The 16297-nt window shown below is 36.9% G+C and overlaps 1 protein-coding gene and 1 pseudogene across 1 annotated transcript in view; both read left to right on the plus strand.

Annotated features, from left to right (window-relative positions):
• LOC115281039 (zinc finger protein 91-like) overlaps positions 1 to 16297 on the plus strand; it is a 239667-nt gene that overhangs the window by 201645 nt on the left and 21725 nt on the right.
• LOC115281372 lies at positions 4460 to 4560 on the plus strand (annotated as a pseudogene).

Genomic DNA, 16297 nt, shown 5'->3' on the forward strand with positions numbered 1-16297 from the left:
TAGGTTTCTCCTGCTAAACCTATGAGTGCAAACATATGGTGTCTATCCTTCTCTGCCTTATTTCGCTTAGCATGACATGCTAAAAATTTTTTTTACATTTATTTATTTTTGAGAGAGAGACAGAGCACAAGTCAGGGAGGAGCAGAGACAGAAGGAGACAAAATCCGAAACAGGCTCCAGGCTCTGAGCAGTCAGCACAGAGCCTGACGCAGAGCTTGAACTCACAAACTATGAGATCATGGCCTGAGCCAAAGCTGGACATTTAACTGACTGAGCCACCCGGGTGCCCCCGAAGGCACCACTCTTAACAGCAGGAGGCATAGCTGACTTTCCTAAGACATAGAAACAGAGAGACAAAATGAAGAGACAGAGGAATGTGTCCTAAATGGAAAAACAAGAGAAAATCACAGCAGGAGACCTAAATAAATGGAGATAAGTAATATATGCCTGATAGAGAATTTACAGTAGTGGTCATAATGATACTCACTGGAGTTGAGAAAAGTGTGGAGGACCTCGTGAGACACTTAACAAAGAGAAAACATAAAAAATCAATCAGAGATGAAGAACTCAATAACTGAAATTTAAAGTATACTAGATGGAATTAGTAGTAGGCTAGAGAAAGCAGATAAAAAGCCAAGGAGGGCAGAGTACTAGAAAGCAATCAAGCTGAATAAGAGAGAGGAAAAATAGTTTTAAAAATGAGAAACGCCTTAGAGGACTGAGTGAAACCATCAAGTGTAATCACATTCACTTTATAAGGACCCCAGAAGGAGAAGAGAGAGCAAAGGAGGCAGAAAATGTATTTGAAGAAATAATAGCAGAAACTTCCCAAATTTGGGAAAGGAAACCCAGATCCCAGAGACACAGAGAATCCCCAACAAAATCAGTACATGGAGGTCCACACCAAGACACATAGTAATTCAAATGACAAAAAGTAATGATAAAGAGAAAATCCTAAAAGCAGCAAGAGAAAAGAGAACAGTTACATACAAGGGAAAAACCTATAAGGCTATCCACTTATTTTTCAGCAGAAGCTTTGCAGGCTAGAAGGGAATGCCATGATATACATAAAGTGCTGAAAGGAAACCCTGCTGTTAAGAATACTCTTGCACAACTGTCATTCAGAATAGAAGAGGAGATAAAGAGTTTCTCAGAAAAAAAGGTAAAGAACTTCATGACGACTAAACCAACCCTACATAGAACGTTAAAGGAGACTCTTTGAGTGGGAAGGAAAGACCATAAGTAGGGATAGGGAAGTAGGAAGAACAAAAGCAGTAAAATGAAGTATATCTATAAAAATCAGTCAAGGGATTCACAAAAAAAAAGGATGTAAAGTATGACACCATATACCTAAAATGCAGAGAGAGGGGAGAGTAAAAGAATGGATTCAAACTTAAGCAGCCATCAACTTAACATAGACCACTATATGCAGAAGATGTTATACACAAACCAATTATAACCTAAATAGAAAACCAGTAATAGATATGCAAAAAATAAAGAGGAAGGAATCCAAGTATATGGGAGAAGAAAGGAATAGAGAAGACCTACAAAAACAACCATTAAACAAGTAACAAAATGGCAATAGGGTTACACTTATCAGTAATTACTTTGAATGTACATGGACTAAACGCTGTAATTAAAACACATAGTGTGACAGAATGGATAAAAAAAGCAAGACCCATCTGTAAGTTGCATACAGGAGACTCATTTCAGATCTAATGACACATGCAGATCGAAAGTGAAGGTATAGAAAAACAGTTGTCATGTAAATGGAAATGAAAAGAATGTTGGGGTAAGGATACTTATATCAGACAAAATAGACATTAAAATAACACAGACTGTAACAATAGACAGAGCACAGTATCCAATGATAAAAGGAACAACTCAACAAGAATATATACCAATTGTAAATATTCATGCACCAAACATGGGGACGTCTAAATATGTAGAGTATCTAGTAACAAACATAAAGGAAGGAAGTAATTGGTAGTAATATGGTAATAGGAGACTTCACCATTCCACTTACATCAATAGACAAATCATCCAAAAGAAAATCAGTAAGGAAACCATGGCCTTGAAAGATGTATTGGGCCAGATAGGTCAAATGATATATTCAGAACATTCCATCCTAAAACAGCAAGATACACATTCTATTCAAGTGCACATGGAACGTTCTCCAGAATAGATCACCAATTAGGCAATAAAACAAATCTCAACAGTGGCGTCTGGGTGCCTCAGTTGGTTAAGTGTCCAACTTCAGCTCAAGTCATGATTTGCCATCTGTGAGTTTGAGCCCCATGTTGGGCTCTGTGCTAATAGCTCAGAGCTGGATCCTTCTTCAGAGTCTATGTCTGCCTCTCTCTTTGCCTCTCTCTGCCCCTCCCCCACTCGTGCTCTATCTCTGCCTCTCAAAAATGAATAAACGTTAAAAACAACATGCTTCAACAAATTCAAAAGATTGAAGTCATATCATGCAACTTTTCCAAACACAACACTATTAAGCTAGATCAACCATAAGAAAAAATCTGGAAAGAACACAAAATACATGGAGGTTAAATAACATGCTACCAAACAATGAATGGGTCAAGCAAGAAATCAAAGAGGAAATAAAAAAATACATGGAGACAATGAAAATGAAGACACAATGATCCAAAATCTTTGGGATACAGCAAAAGCTGTTCTAAGAGGGAAGTTTATAGCAATACAGGCCTAACTCAAGGAGCAAGAAAAATCTTAAATAAACAACTTACACTTACACCTAAAGCAGCTAGGAAAAGGAGAACAAAGAAAACCCAAACCAGTAGAAGGAAAGAAATAATAAAGATTAGAGCACAAATAAATGAAATAGAAACTTGAAAAAGAAATAGATTAATGAAGCCAGAAGCTGGTTCTTTGAAAAGGTCAACAAAATTGATAAACATTTAGGCAGACTAATCAAAAAAGACAAAAGAGTGAGAGGAATCTAAATAAAATTAGAAATGAAGGAGAAATAAATGACACCACAGAAATACAAAGAATTATAAGAGAATATTAAGAAAAATTACATGCCAACAAATTGGACAACCTAGAAGAAATTGAGGAATTTCTAGAAACACAAACTACCAAAATTGAATTAGGAAAAATAGAAAATTTGAATAGCCTGGTTACTAGCAATGAAATTGAGTTAGTAATCAAAAAGTCGCAGCAGACAAAATTCCAGAACCAGATGGCTTCACAGGTGAATTCTACCAAACATTTATTAAAGCGTTAATACCAATTCTTCTCAAACTATTCCAAAAAAATGGAAGATGAAGGAAAACTTCCTCATATATTCTATGAGGCTAGCATTACCCTGAGACTGAAACCAGATACAGACACCAGTAAAAAAGTGGAATACAGGCCAATATCTCTGTTGAACATAGATGTAAAATTCTTGAACACAGTACTAGCAAACTGCATCCAACAATACTTTAAAAAATTCATTCACCTTGATCAGGTGGGATTTATACCTAAGATGCAAGGGTTGTTAATCAGTGTCATACATCGTATCAACAAGAGAAAGGATAAAACCATATGATCATCTCATGCATTTCAGTAGATGCAGAAAAAGCACTTGACAAAGTGTATCCATTCATAATAAAAACTGTCAACAAAGTAGGTTTAGAGAAAACAGTCGTCAAGATAATAAAGGCCATCTATGAAAAACCCATACCTAACATCATACTTGATAAGAAAAACTGGGAAACCCTAAGACCAGGAACAGGACAGGATGTCCACTCACAATGTTTTGTTTTGTTTTGGTTTGCATGTTTATCCATTTTGAGAGAGAGTGCAGATGCATGGGTAAAAGGCAGAGAGAGAGGGAGAGAGAGAATCCCAAGCAACCTCCATGCTGTCAGTGCATAGCCTGACGGACTTGATCTCATGAACCATGAGATCATGACCTGAGCTGAAATTAAGAGTCAGATGCTCAACCTACTGAGCCACCCAAGCGCCTTCACTCCTGCCACTTTTATTTAATATAGTACTAGAAGGCCTAGTCATAGTAATCAGACAACAAAAAGAAATAAAAGACATCTAAATCAGTAAGGAAACAGTAAAACTTTCACTATTTGCAGATGACATTGTATTATATATTTAAAACAAAAGACTCCACCAAAAAACTGCTAGAACTGATAAATGAATTCACTAAGTTTACAGGATACAAAATCAATATACAGAAATCCATTGCATTTAAACAGCAGAACAGTGCTCACTTCGGCAGCACATATACTAAAATTGGAATGAGAGGCGCCTGGGTGGCTCAGTCGGTTAAGTCTCCGGCTTCGGCTCAGGTCAGATCTCATGTTCGTGGGTTCGAGCCCCGCGTCAGGCTCTGTGCTGACAGCTAGCTCAGAACCTGGAGCCTGCTTCTGGTTCTGTCTCCTTCTCTCTCTGCCTCTCCCCCTCTCATGCTCTGTCTCTCTCTGTATCAAAAATAAATAAAACATTACAAAAAATTAAAATTGGAATGATACGAGAAGATTAGCATGGCCCCTGCACAAGGATGACATGCAAATTTGTGAAGCATTCCATATTTCTAAACATTAAAAAATTTATAAAATACAGCAGAACAAGGGGCTCCTGGGTGGCTCAGTCAGTTAAGAGTCTGACTTTGGCTCAAGTCATGAACTCACGGTTTGTGGGTTCAAGCCCTGCATCAGACTCTGCTGTCAGCACAGAGCCTGCCTCAGATCCTCTGTTTCCCTCTCTCTTTACCCCTCCCTCACTCCCTCTCTTCCTCCCCCAAAACAAATTAACATTAAACAAAAAGGCAGAAAGAAAAGTTAAGAGAACAGTCCTGGGGGGGGGCACCTGGGTGGCTCATTTGGCCAAGCATCTGACACTTGATTTCAGCTCAGGTCATGATCTCTCACAGTTCATGGGTTTGGGCCCCTGCCTCGAGCTCCATGTTGACAATGCAGAACCTCCTTGGTATTCTCTCTTTCCCTCTCTCTCTGCCCCTCGCCAGCTCATGCGGTCACACTCTCTTGAAATAAAGAATAGAAAACAATCCCATTTACAATCACACCAAAAAGAATAAAATACTTTAGGAGTAAACTTACCCATGGAGGTGACAGATCTGTATTTTGTAAACTTCAAAATAGATGAAAGATTAAAGAAATTGGTGAAAAAAGAAAAAAATTAAAGACAACACAAATGTAAAGATATTCCATGCTTGTGGATTGGAAGAAGAAATATTGTTAAAATGTCCCTACCACCAAAGATTTAATGCAATCTCTGTCAAAATACCAACAGCATTTTTCATAGAACTAAAGCAGATAATCCTAAAATTCGTATGGAACCACAGAAGACCTCCATTAGCCAAAGCAGTCTTGAGAAAGAAGAGCAAAGCTGGAGGTATCACAATTACAGATTTCAAGGCATACTACAAAGTGGTAGTAATCAGTATAGTGGGGTACTGGCTCAAAAACAGATTGATGGAACAGAGCAGAGAGATCAGGCATAAACCGTGATTATATGGTCAATTAGTCTTTCACAAAGGAGGCAAGAATATGCGATGGAAGAAGTCTCTTCAACAAATGGTGTTTGGAAAACTGAACAGCTACATACAGAAGAATGAAACTGCATCACTGTCTTACACCATACACAAAAATTTAAAAGTCAGTTAAGAATCTAAATGTGAGATCTGAAACCATAAAAATCCTAGAAGAAAACACAGACAGTAATTTCTCTGGCATCAGCCATAGCAAACTCTTCTGGAGGCAGGGGAAACACAAACAAAAATAAACTATTGGGATTACTTCAAAATAAAAAGCTTTTGCACAGCAAAAGAAACACTCAACAAAACTAAAAGATAGCATACTGAATGGGAGAAGATTAAAGAAAAAGAATGGGAGAAGATATTTGCAAATGATATATCTGGTAAAGATATAGTATCCAAAATATATTTTAAAAAGTTATACAAATCAACAAAACCCCCAATAATCCAATTAAAAATAGGCAGAAGACATGAACAGACTTTTTTTTTCGAGAAAGACATACAGATGGCCACCAGACATAAAAAGAGGCTCCATATCACTCATCATCAGGGAAATGCAAGTCAAAACCACAATGAGATATTATCTCACACCTGTTAGAAGGGCTAAATTCAAAAACACAAGAAACAACAAGTATTGGCAATGATACGGAGAAAAAGGAACCCTGGTGCACAATTGGTGGGAATGCAAACTGGTGCAGCCTCTCTGGGAACAGTATGGAGGTTCTTCAAAAAGTTATGAATAGAACTACTCTATGATTCAACAGTTGCACAACCAGTATTTACCCAAAGAATGCCAAAACACTAATTCAAGGAGATACGTACATCCCTATGTTTATAGTCGCAGTATTTACAATAGACAAGATATTACCATATTATCCAGTAATTGCACTATTGATATTTACCCAAAGAATATGAGAACAGTGAATTTAAAAAGATATATGCAGGGGTGTTGGGGTGGCTCAGTCGGTTAAGTGTCCGACTTTGGCTCAGGTCGTGATCTCACAGTTTGTGGGTTTGGCCGTGTCAGGCTCTCTGCTGAACACTTGCTCAGAGCCTGGAGCCTGTCTTCGGATTCTGTGTCTCCTCTCTCTGCCCCTCCCTGCTCATGCTCTGTCTCACTCTATCGCTCAAAAATAAATAAATGTAAAAAAAAATTTTTAAAGATATATGCACCCCTATGTTTATTGCAGCAATAATATCCAAATTATAGAAACAGCTCAAGTGTCCATTGATAGATGAGTGGATAAAGAAGAGGTGAGACAGGGGTACCTGGGTGGCTCAGTCGATTGAGCTTTCAACTTTGGCTCAGGTCATGATCTCACGGTTTGTGGGTTCGAGCCCTGCGTCAGGCTCTGTGCTGACAGCTAGCTAAGAGCTTGGAGCCTTTCCTCAGATTCTATGTCTCGCTCTCTGACCCTTCCCTGCTCACGCTGTCTCTTTCTCTCTGTCAAAAACAAAAACATTCAAAAAAAATTTTTTTAAAGAAGAGGTGAGATATACATATATATGTGTACATACGTGTATATGTGTGTGTATGTGTATATGTATATACCCACACGCATACACACACACATACACACAATGGAATATTACCCAGTCATAAGAAAGGATGAACTACTGCCGTTTACAATACCATGAATGAATCTAGAGAGTATAATGCTAAATGAAATTAGAGGAAGACAAATACTGTATGATTTCACTGGTGTGAAATTTAAGAAAGAAAACAAAGAAAGGAAAAAAGAGACAAACCAAGAAACAGGCTCTTAACTATGGAGAACAAACTGATGGTTACCAGAGGGACGGTCGTGTAGGGTTATGTATGAAACAGGTGAGGGGGATTAAGAGTACACTTACCATGATGAGCACTGACTAATGTATAGAATTGTTTAATCAGTATATTGTACACCTGAAAGAAATATAACACTGTATGTTAACTACGCTGGAATTAAAATTTAAAAAAAAGAACTTAAAGTATGCATAGTTGAATATCGTCGTCTTAAAGTCTGATTCGTTCATTTTAAGTAGTTGTAAGCATAAGCATTTAATTGTGCCTTTTAAGGTTGTATAACTGTTGGTCATTATCTCTATTTTTGGCATAAAGTATATAAATGTGTCATTATCTGTAATTTTTTTCAGGAACGGTAGTGAAATTGTTATAAATATTATCTTTTTGTAAATAGAGAGCTTTAAGGTTGATCAGAGTAACAACCACCATCTGTATGTCTCCCACTCAGTATCTTTTGGTGATAGGAGCAAGAGACAGGAAGAAGAGAGCAACAGAGATAATTCTACCTTACTCATTTGGAACTTTGCAGAAAGCATGGTGTCATGGTTCGGTTTTCTTCTCTCCAGCTCTGCGTTTTGCAGACTCTCTGCTTTTCTAAGATAGGAATCCAGAGGAGGATTCATCATTTCTTGGAGTGCTAAAAACCATGGCTCAGGTAAATTGGTGTTTTTTCATGCTCTCTCTAAGTTGTCACTGTTTTACAAAGTATGTGCATATTTGCATTCTTTATTTCTGAAACGTCCTTCCTAACTGACCCCACTCAGGAATGTGCTCCCCAGTATTTCATTCTTATAAGTGATGAGGATCTTCACTACATTTTTCTTTCTAATCAACCTATATTCACGTAATTATTAAAAAATACTTGGAGCATCTTTGGCTAGAAGCACTGATTTAACAAAAGCAGATTCCCTGATTTTATAAGATAGAGAAGGTTATTAATTGCATCACACATGAGAACACTTTAAACTTCTCTTTATACCTAAGTTTCCTGATTAGACAAGATCATTAGTTTTGACCGGCCTCAGAGATCACGCTTTGTGAGCTTTTAAGATTGATTATGAACATGATTAGAGCCTGAAAGAGATTAGGGATATTCCCTGGTAATCCATAATTGACATAAAGCAATAATATGTGTAACTTTGAGAGTAAAAGTTGTGTGTTAATCTTGTACGTATAAGTTTAGATAATCTTTTCTGCCTTTCTGTTGCTTAGAACAAGGAAAAGGTACATTTATAAGTGATAAATAGTAACAAGAAAGATCATTCACATGCAGAAGTTGTTGAGAATTGTAAACTCCCAGAAGTTAGAAATGCTTATGAGATTATTTTGAAAGCTAAATGTTCAAATAATGCATACTTAGTAAATCAGATGTATTGACTATATCGAGCTATTTTGCAGTCTATTAAAATATATACTAAATTATTAGTAAGAAGGAGAATGCTTATGATAAAATATCCTGATAAAATTATGAATTGAGGTTTTAATAAATTCTTTAATTCTATACAAAATTTATAAGAAACAGATTTTATGAGATTTTACAAAAACATTCCCCAGTTATTTTTCTTATTTCTTAAAGAATAAGAAAGAGAAACTTGAATTTGTTGAGAATGTTTGGTATATAAGATACAAGTGTAATTAAGGAAGAGTGAATGATAAGAGTATTGTACAGGTTGCCTGTGTGTGCTTTTTCTTTTAAGTGCAACTTTACACCTTTATTTAATTTCTAGACTTCTCTGTATAATGAGATGTTCTATATGCAGGAATTATCTATAGCAACAGGAATAAAAAGGAACATGTTGGCACTGTAGAAGAATTGATTTCATTAGTGTCTCATTTATGTTAATGGCTTTCTGCCGTTTTTTACCTCCTTTGCAGAGAGTACCCCATCATTTCCCCTCCATTGAAAAAATATTTTCTTTACACAACTAGTATTATGTTTATTGTTTCAGAGATCAGTGATGTTCAGGGATGTTGCCATTGACTTCTCCCAGGAAGAGTGGGAATGCCTGGATTCTGCTCAAAGGGATTTGTATAGAGATGTGATGTTGGAGAACTATAGTAACTTGGTGTCACTAGTAGGTAAGGAAATGTACCCCTAGTATTTCAGGATCTACCTTTGGAATGGTTGCTTTCTCCGATTGTTTTTAAGTATTAATTGAATTACCTCTTATTATTCTCAAAGGAATGAGAATATTTCAGTTACTGGAAATTACAATATTTCATAGAGCGTATTTATTTTCTCCATTCTTCAAGTGTAATTATCGCTCTTCCTTCTGTCTTCCTTCAAAAGCAAGGGGCTAGATTTGAATTCTGGGATGCTTGCAATATTGTCGGCAAAACAGGCTATGCAGTGCTACAATTTAGATATGCTAAAGGAGCTCAAAATATTTTTAAAAAAGTAAATGCAGAAATACATCAGTTTTCTGACATTAGAAGAGCTTCTGTTATTTATCGAGTAATAGGATAGATTAAGTTATGTAAACAGAATCCATTACAACAAATACTTTCCTATTTGTGTTTTGTAATTGAATATTACATTTTAAGAACTTTGTATTGTTCATTGAATGAATGTGCTAGAACCACCTTCTATTGGAAAATAGCTCAGGAAGAACATGTGATTGTCTATGAAAGTTTGTTGGATTTTTCCCGTAGCAAAATAAGAGACACCCTATGTCAGTTAAAACTTTAACAAGTGATTTTCCAACCTAAATGATCACTTTATTCTTTAGACTCTTGAAGTCCCTTTTACCCATTCACTCCTCTTTTCTCTGAAGGCTTTATGAAGCTATTGGTTGGCACACTGCCTTTGAGAACCCAAGTCTTATGGAAAAGAGACTTCTGACTTGAGAAGAAAAGCAAAGGCTTTTCAGCACAGTCTCCCTAAGGAATCCCACCCAATCCCTACTGTTCTCTCTTTTGGCCTCTTATGATAGTCCTTCCCACTCTCAAAGGAGGAGTTCTTTTCTCCAGTGGTATGTAAACTTGGGAGTCAATTCCTTTCTAGATTTTTTTGTATTTAGATTTATATTATTATCTCCCTTCTTTAAAATGTATTCATTCATTCAAAGTATATTTATTAAGAGTCTTTTTTTTGCCAAGGACTATAGTAGGCATTGGAGAAATGATGATCTAGATGAAGTTCATATTCTGCTACATTCTCATGGGAGAAATAAAAATATATTTGTGTGTATACATATATGTACATATATACATTTATTTAATAAATAAAACAATTGCAGGCACCAATAAGGAATATGAATGAGGGTAAAGGAAAGTAGGAAAATGAACTAACTGGGGAGTACGGGTGAGCTATTTTAGATAGGTAGATTTTCTAACAACCTGTCTAAGGAGATAATATTTGAGCAAAGACTTGACTTAAGTAAGAGCAGGAGTCAGGGCAATCTATACAGGAACAGTATTCCAGGCAGATGGAGTAGTAAACGTAGTAGATGGGTGTTAAACTTAGGAGGAGGAACAGAAAAGCATAGTTAAAGAAGAATGAATGATAGAGTAATAAGAAATAAATATAGTTTGGCAACTCCAGAAAAGGAGTTCAAATTTTATGCTTTCAGGTGGTGCCCTCTGACTTCTGGCAAAAGGAAATTCACATCCTCTCTGAAGGAAAGTAAGAGGGCTTTAGAATTCTCACAAATTAAGATCAACAAAAGATGAGCTTACAAAGATCATCCAACCCACAAGGAGACAGGTCATAGGTGAGTGATAGATAGTCTAAAGAAACAACAGATTACATGGTAAATAATTTCACATTTTATTATAAAATATTGGTAAAATGTTTAAAGAGATAAGCTAAGTCATAAAAATGACAAGCAATAAGAGATTTTTATAAAGGGTTGGATTTGAAAGAGAACTAAGTAGAATATTGCTAAAGGTTCCGTTTAGATCTTTTTAAAAATAATCAATAGATTGATGTTTTAATGAAAATTATTTTCTTTATAAAAAGAAAAAGTAAAAGGCCTTGCATTGGGTGAAGATATATGCAATTCATATTGACAACAATGAAATTAATACCTAAAATATAAAAAGCTTTTATAGATTAAGAAAAAAGGAAATAACTTTTTAAATTGTGTAAAAGACATTCATAGACAGTTTAAGGAAGAGGAAATAACAAATCAAGGAGGTGAAAGACCTATACTCTGAAAACTGTAAAACATTGATGAAAGAAATTCAAGACAATACAAATGGAAAGATGTACCTGTTCGTGGATTGGAAGAATTAGTAACTCTTTTTTTTTTTTAATGTTTTTTATTTATTTTTGAGACACAGAGAGAGACAGCAGGAACGGGAGGGTCAGAGAGAGAGGAGACACAGAATCTGAAGCAGGCTCTAGGCTCTGAGCTAGCTGTCAGCACAGAGCCCGATGCGGGGCTCAAACCCACTAACCGTGAGATCATGACTTGAGCTGAAGCCAGACGCTTCAATGACTGAGCCACTCAGGCACCCCAAAATTAGTAATTCTTAAAATGTCCATACTTCCCAAAGCAAGCCACAGATTCAATTGAATACCTAACAAAATATCAGTAGTATTTTTCACAAAACTAAAACTAAAATAATTAATCTATAACAAAGGAGGCAAGAATACCCAGTTGGGGAAAAGAGAGTCTTGAATAAATGGTTTTGTTTGGTTCTGGAAAAACTGGACAGCTACATGCAAAAGAATGAAACTACACCACTTTCTTATACCATACACAAAAATAAACTCAAAATGGATTTAAGACCTAAATTTGATACCTGAAGTCATAAAACTAAAAGAATACATAGGCACTAACCTCTTTTCTTTTTTTAATTTTTTTTAATGTTTTTTATTTTTGAGAGACAGAGAGAGACAGTGTGAGCAAGGGAGGGGCAGAGAGAGAGGGAGACACAGAATCTGAAGCAGGCTCCGGGCTCTGAGCTGTCAGCACAGAGCCCAACGTGGGGCTCAAACCCACAAACTGTGAGATCATGACCTGAGCCGAAGCCGGACGCTTAACCGACTGAGCCACCCAGGCGCCCCGGCACTAACCTCTTAAACATCACCCTGAGCAACATATTTATAGGTATGTCTCCTCAGGCAAGAGATACTAAAGCAGAAATAAACTGGACTACATGAAAATAAAAAGCTTTTGTACACCAAAGGAAACCCATGAACAAAATGGAAAGACAACCTACTGAATGGGAGAAGATACTTACAAATGATATGTCCGATAAGGGGTTAATACCACTATTTTGTTAAAAAAAAAAAGGAAAGAAAATTTATAGCCAACAGACATGAAAAAAGTGCTCAACCTATTTAGCAATCATGAAATGCAAATTAAACCACAGTGAGATAATTATTTCACATACCCTAGAGGGGCAAAAATTAAGTCATAGTACTAAGTGTTCACAGTTTTTGGTGGCAGAATATTATTGTCACAATAGCCAAAAAGTGGAAGTGACCCAAATGTCTGTTGACTGACTGAATGAATAAAATTTGGTATAGTTTTACAAGGGATTACTGTTTAGCAATACAATAGCCAAAAATGTGGAAATAACTCAAACGTCCAGCAGCTGATGAATAAAATTTGTTATATCCTTAAGATGGAATATTGTTTAGCAATAAAAAGGTGTTCTGATACATGCTATCACATGGCTGAGCCTTGAAAACATGCTGAGTGAAAGAAGCCAGATGCAAAGACTATATATTACATGATTTCGTTTACATGAAATGTCTACAATAGATGACCATAGGGGCAGAAAGATTAGTGGTTGCCCAGTGCTAGGGTGGGAGATGAAGGTGAATTGGAGAATAAATAGAGAACATGAAAATGACTGCTAATAGGTTTCTTTTTGAGATGATAAAAATAAAATCTCTAGATTGTGGTGATTATTGCACAATTCTGTGAATATACTAAAAGCCATTGAATTATATACTTTAAATGAATTAACTGTTAAGTATGTGAATTATATTTGAACAGATCTGTTATTTATTTTAAGTCTCTATACCTTACTGATGGCAGTATTAATCAACATAACCACTTTGGGAAAAAATATGGAAATGGTTTGTAAATTTGTATGCATAGCTGGAGTTCTTTTAAAAATTCCAGATTCCTGACCATAGCTCACACCAATTAAATCACAATCTATTAGCTTGGGATACTAATATCATTATTTTTTTAAGCTAGTTAGGTTGTTCAAATGTTGAGACATGGTTGGTAACCACGACAATGTATTACCTGAGAATAAACTTATTTATTTTATTATTTTATTTTAGACAGTGAAGACATGTAAGTCGGGGAGAAGGGCAGAGGGAGAGAGGGAGAAAGAGAGAGAGAAACTTATGCAGGTTCCACCCTGAGCATGGAGCCCAAGGGAGGACTCAGTCTCATGACCCTGGGATCATGTCCTGAGCTGAAATCGAGTCGGACGCTCACCCAACTGAGCCACCTAGGCATCCCAAAATTTATTTTTGTTCTAAATGTTTATTTACCTTGGAGCATCTGGGTGGCTAAGCATCTGACTTTGGCTCAGGTCATGATCTTGTGGTTTGTGGGTTTGAGCCTGGTGTTGGGCTCTGTGCTGACAATTCTGAGCTTGAAGCTTGCTTTTAATTCTCTCTCCCTTGCTGTCTGCCCTTCCTCCACTCACACACTCTCTCTCTTTCTCTCTCAAAAATAAATGTTTTTATTAATGATTTTTTTAAATTTTTCTGAGAGAGAGCAGGGAAGAGGCAGAGTGAAAGAGGGAAAGAGAATCCTAAGCAGGCTCTCTGCTCTCAGCACAGAACCAGATGGACGGCTTGAACTCAGGAACCATGAGATCATGACCTGAGCCAAAAATCAAGAATTGGTCTATTAACCAGCTAAGCTGCCCAGATGACCCTGTTTTTTTTTTTTATTTGAAGGTTCACGCCATTTAGTTGTGATCGCCAGTATGTTTGGATTTATTTATTCCCTTTTGTGTGTGTGTGTGTGTGTGTGTGTGTGTGTGTGTGTGTGTGTGTGTTTACTCTTAAGCTTCTGTGCATCCTTCTTTTATTTCTTAATCAGGATGGATACAGCTCTTATTTTTTTTTTTTAAGTTTCTTTAATTTAAAGAGAGAGCGCACACAACATGAGCCAAGGTGAGGCAGAGAGAGATAGGGACAGAGGATCTGAAGTGGGCTCTGTGCTGACAGCAGAGAGCCTGATATGGGGCTCGAACTCACAAACCATGAGACCATGACCGAGCTGAGGTTGGACGCTTAAGTGACTGAGCCACCCAGGCAACTCCCTGTTTTTGTTGTTTTAACTCCATTATCCCCCTTCTTTAATTTGGAGGGCACACACTTTTTTTTTTATCTTCAGTGGTTATCTTTAATTATTTATCACATGTACTTTATTTCTTTTAATGCAAATATAGTTTTGTAGTTCATTGTAATGATGTTTGAAGAGATTAATGAAAATTAAATATTTTATTAATTATTGAATGTTTTAACTAATATTAAGGTAATTGTTCAATCTGCATACAATGCTTGCACACTGCTTTGCAGAACTCTTTTCTTTTTTCAAGTTTTTATTTAAATTCCAGGTAACATACAGTGCAGCACTAGTTTCTGGTGTAGAATTTAGTGATTTATCACCCACATACAACACTCAGTGCTCATCACAAGTGCACTCCTTAATACCCATCACCTATGTAACCCATTACCCCACCAACCTCCTCTCCAGAAACAGATAGTTCTGTGTAATTAAAGAGTTTGTCTCTAGGTTTGCCTCTCTTTTTTTCTCCCTATATAATTTTATTTTCTTTCTTATATTCCATATATTTGGGGTGCCTGGTTGGCTGTCAGTTAAGCATCCAACTTCGGCTCAGGTCATGATACTTGCAGTTTGTGAGTTTGAGCCCCATGTTGGGCTCTGTGCTCACAGCTCACAGCTCAGAGCCTGGAGCCTGGTTCAGATTTTGTGTCTCCCTCTCTCTGCCCCACCCCTGCTCATGCTCTGTCTGTCTCTCTCAAAAATAAATCAGCATTAAAAAAATTTTTTTAAGTCCACATATGAATAAAACCATATGGTCTTTGTCTTTCTCTGACCTCGCTTAGCATAATACATTCTAGCTCCATCCATGTTGTTGCAAATGTCATTTCTTTTCTGGCTAATAGTCCAGTGTGTGTGTGTGTGTGTGTGTGTGTGTGTGTGTGTGTGTGTTTGTGTGTGTGTTTGTGTGTGTGTGTGTACATCTTTATCCATTCACCAGTCTATGGACACTTGGGTTGTTTCTATAATTTGGCTATTGCTGCTATTTGGCTATGCTGCTATAAACATTGGGGTGCATGTATCTCTTTGAATCAGTAAATACCTAGTAGTACAATTGCTGGATCATAGGAGAGTTCTATTTTTAACTCTTTGAGGAACCTCCATACTGTTTTCCAGGGTGGCTGCACCAGTTTGCATCCCCACCAGCAATGTAAGAGGGTTCTACTTTCTCTGCATCCTCACCAACACCTGTTGTTGGGAAAACTGGATGGCAACATGCAAAGGAATGAAACAACCACCTTCTTACACCATACACAAAAATAAATTTAGGGGTACCTGGGTTGCTCAGTTGGTTAAGCATCCAACTGGCTCAGGTCATGATCTCATGGATTGTGGGTTTGAGCCCTGCATCAGACTCTGTGCTTACAGCTCAAAGCCCGGAGCCTGCTTTGGATTCTGTGTCTCCCTCTCTCTGTGCCCCTCCCCCCCTCATGCTTTGTTTCTCTCTGTCTCAAAAATAAACAAAAAATTTTTTAAAAATTTGAAATGGGTGAAGACCTAATTGTGAGACAGGAAACAATCAAAATCCTAGAGGAGAACACAGGCAGAAACCTCTTTGACATTAGCTATACCAACTTCTTATTAGGTATGTCCCCTGAGGGAAGGGAAAGAAGAGCAAGAATAAACTATTGGGACTACATCAAACTAAAAATCTTCTGAACAGTGAAGGACACAACAAAACTAAAAGGCAACCTACAAAATGGGGAAAGATATTTG

Source organism: Suricata suricatta, chromosome 16, assembly GCF_006229205.1.
Source record: "Suricata suricatta isolate VVHF042 chromosome 16, meerkat_22Aug2017_6uvM2_HiC, whole genome shotgun sequence".
NCBI lineage: Eukaryota > Metazoa > Chordata > Mammalia > Carnivora > Herpestidae > Suricata > Suricata suricatta.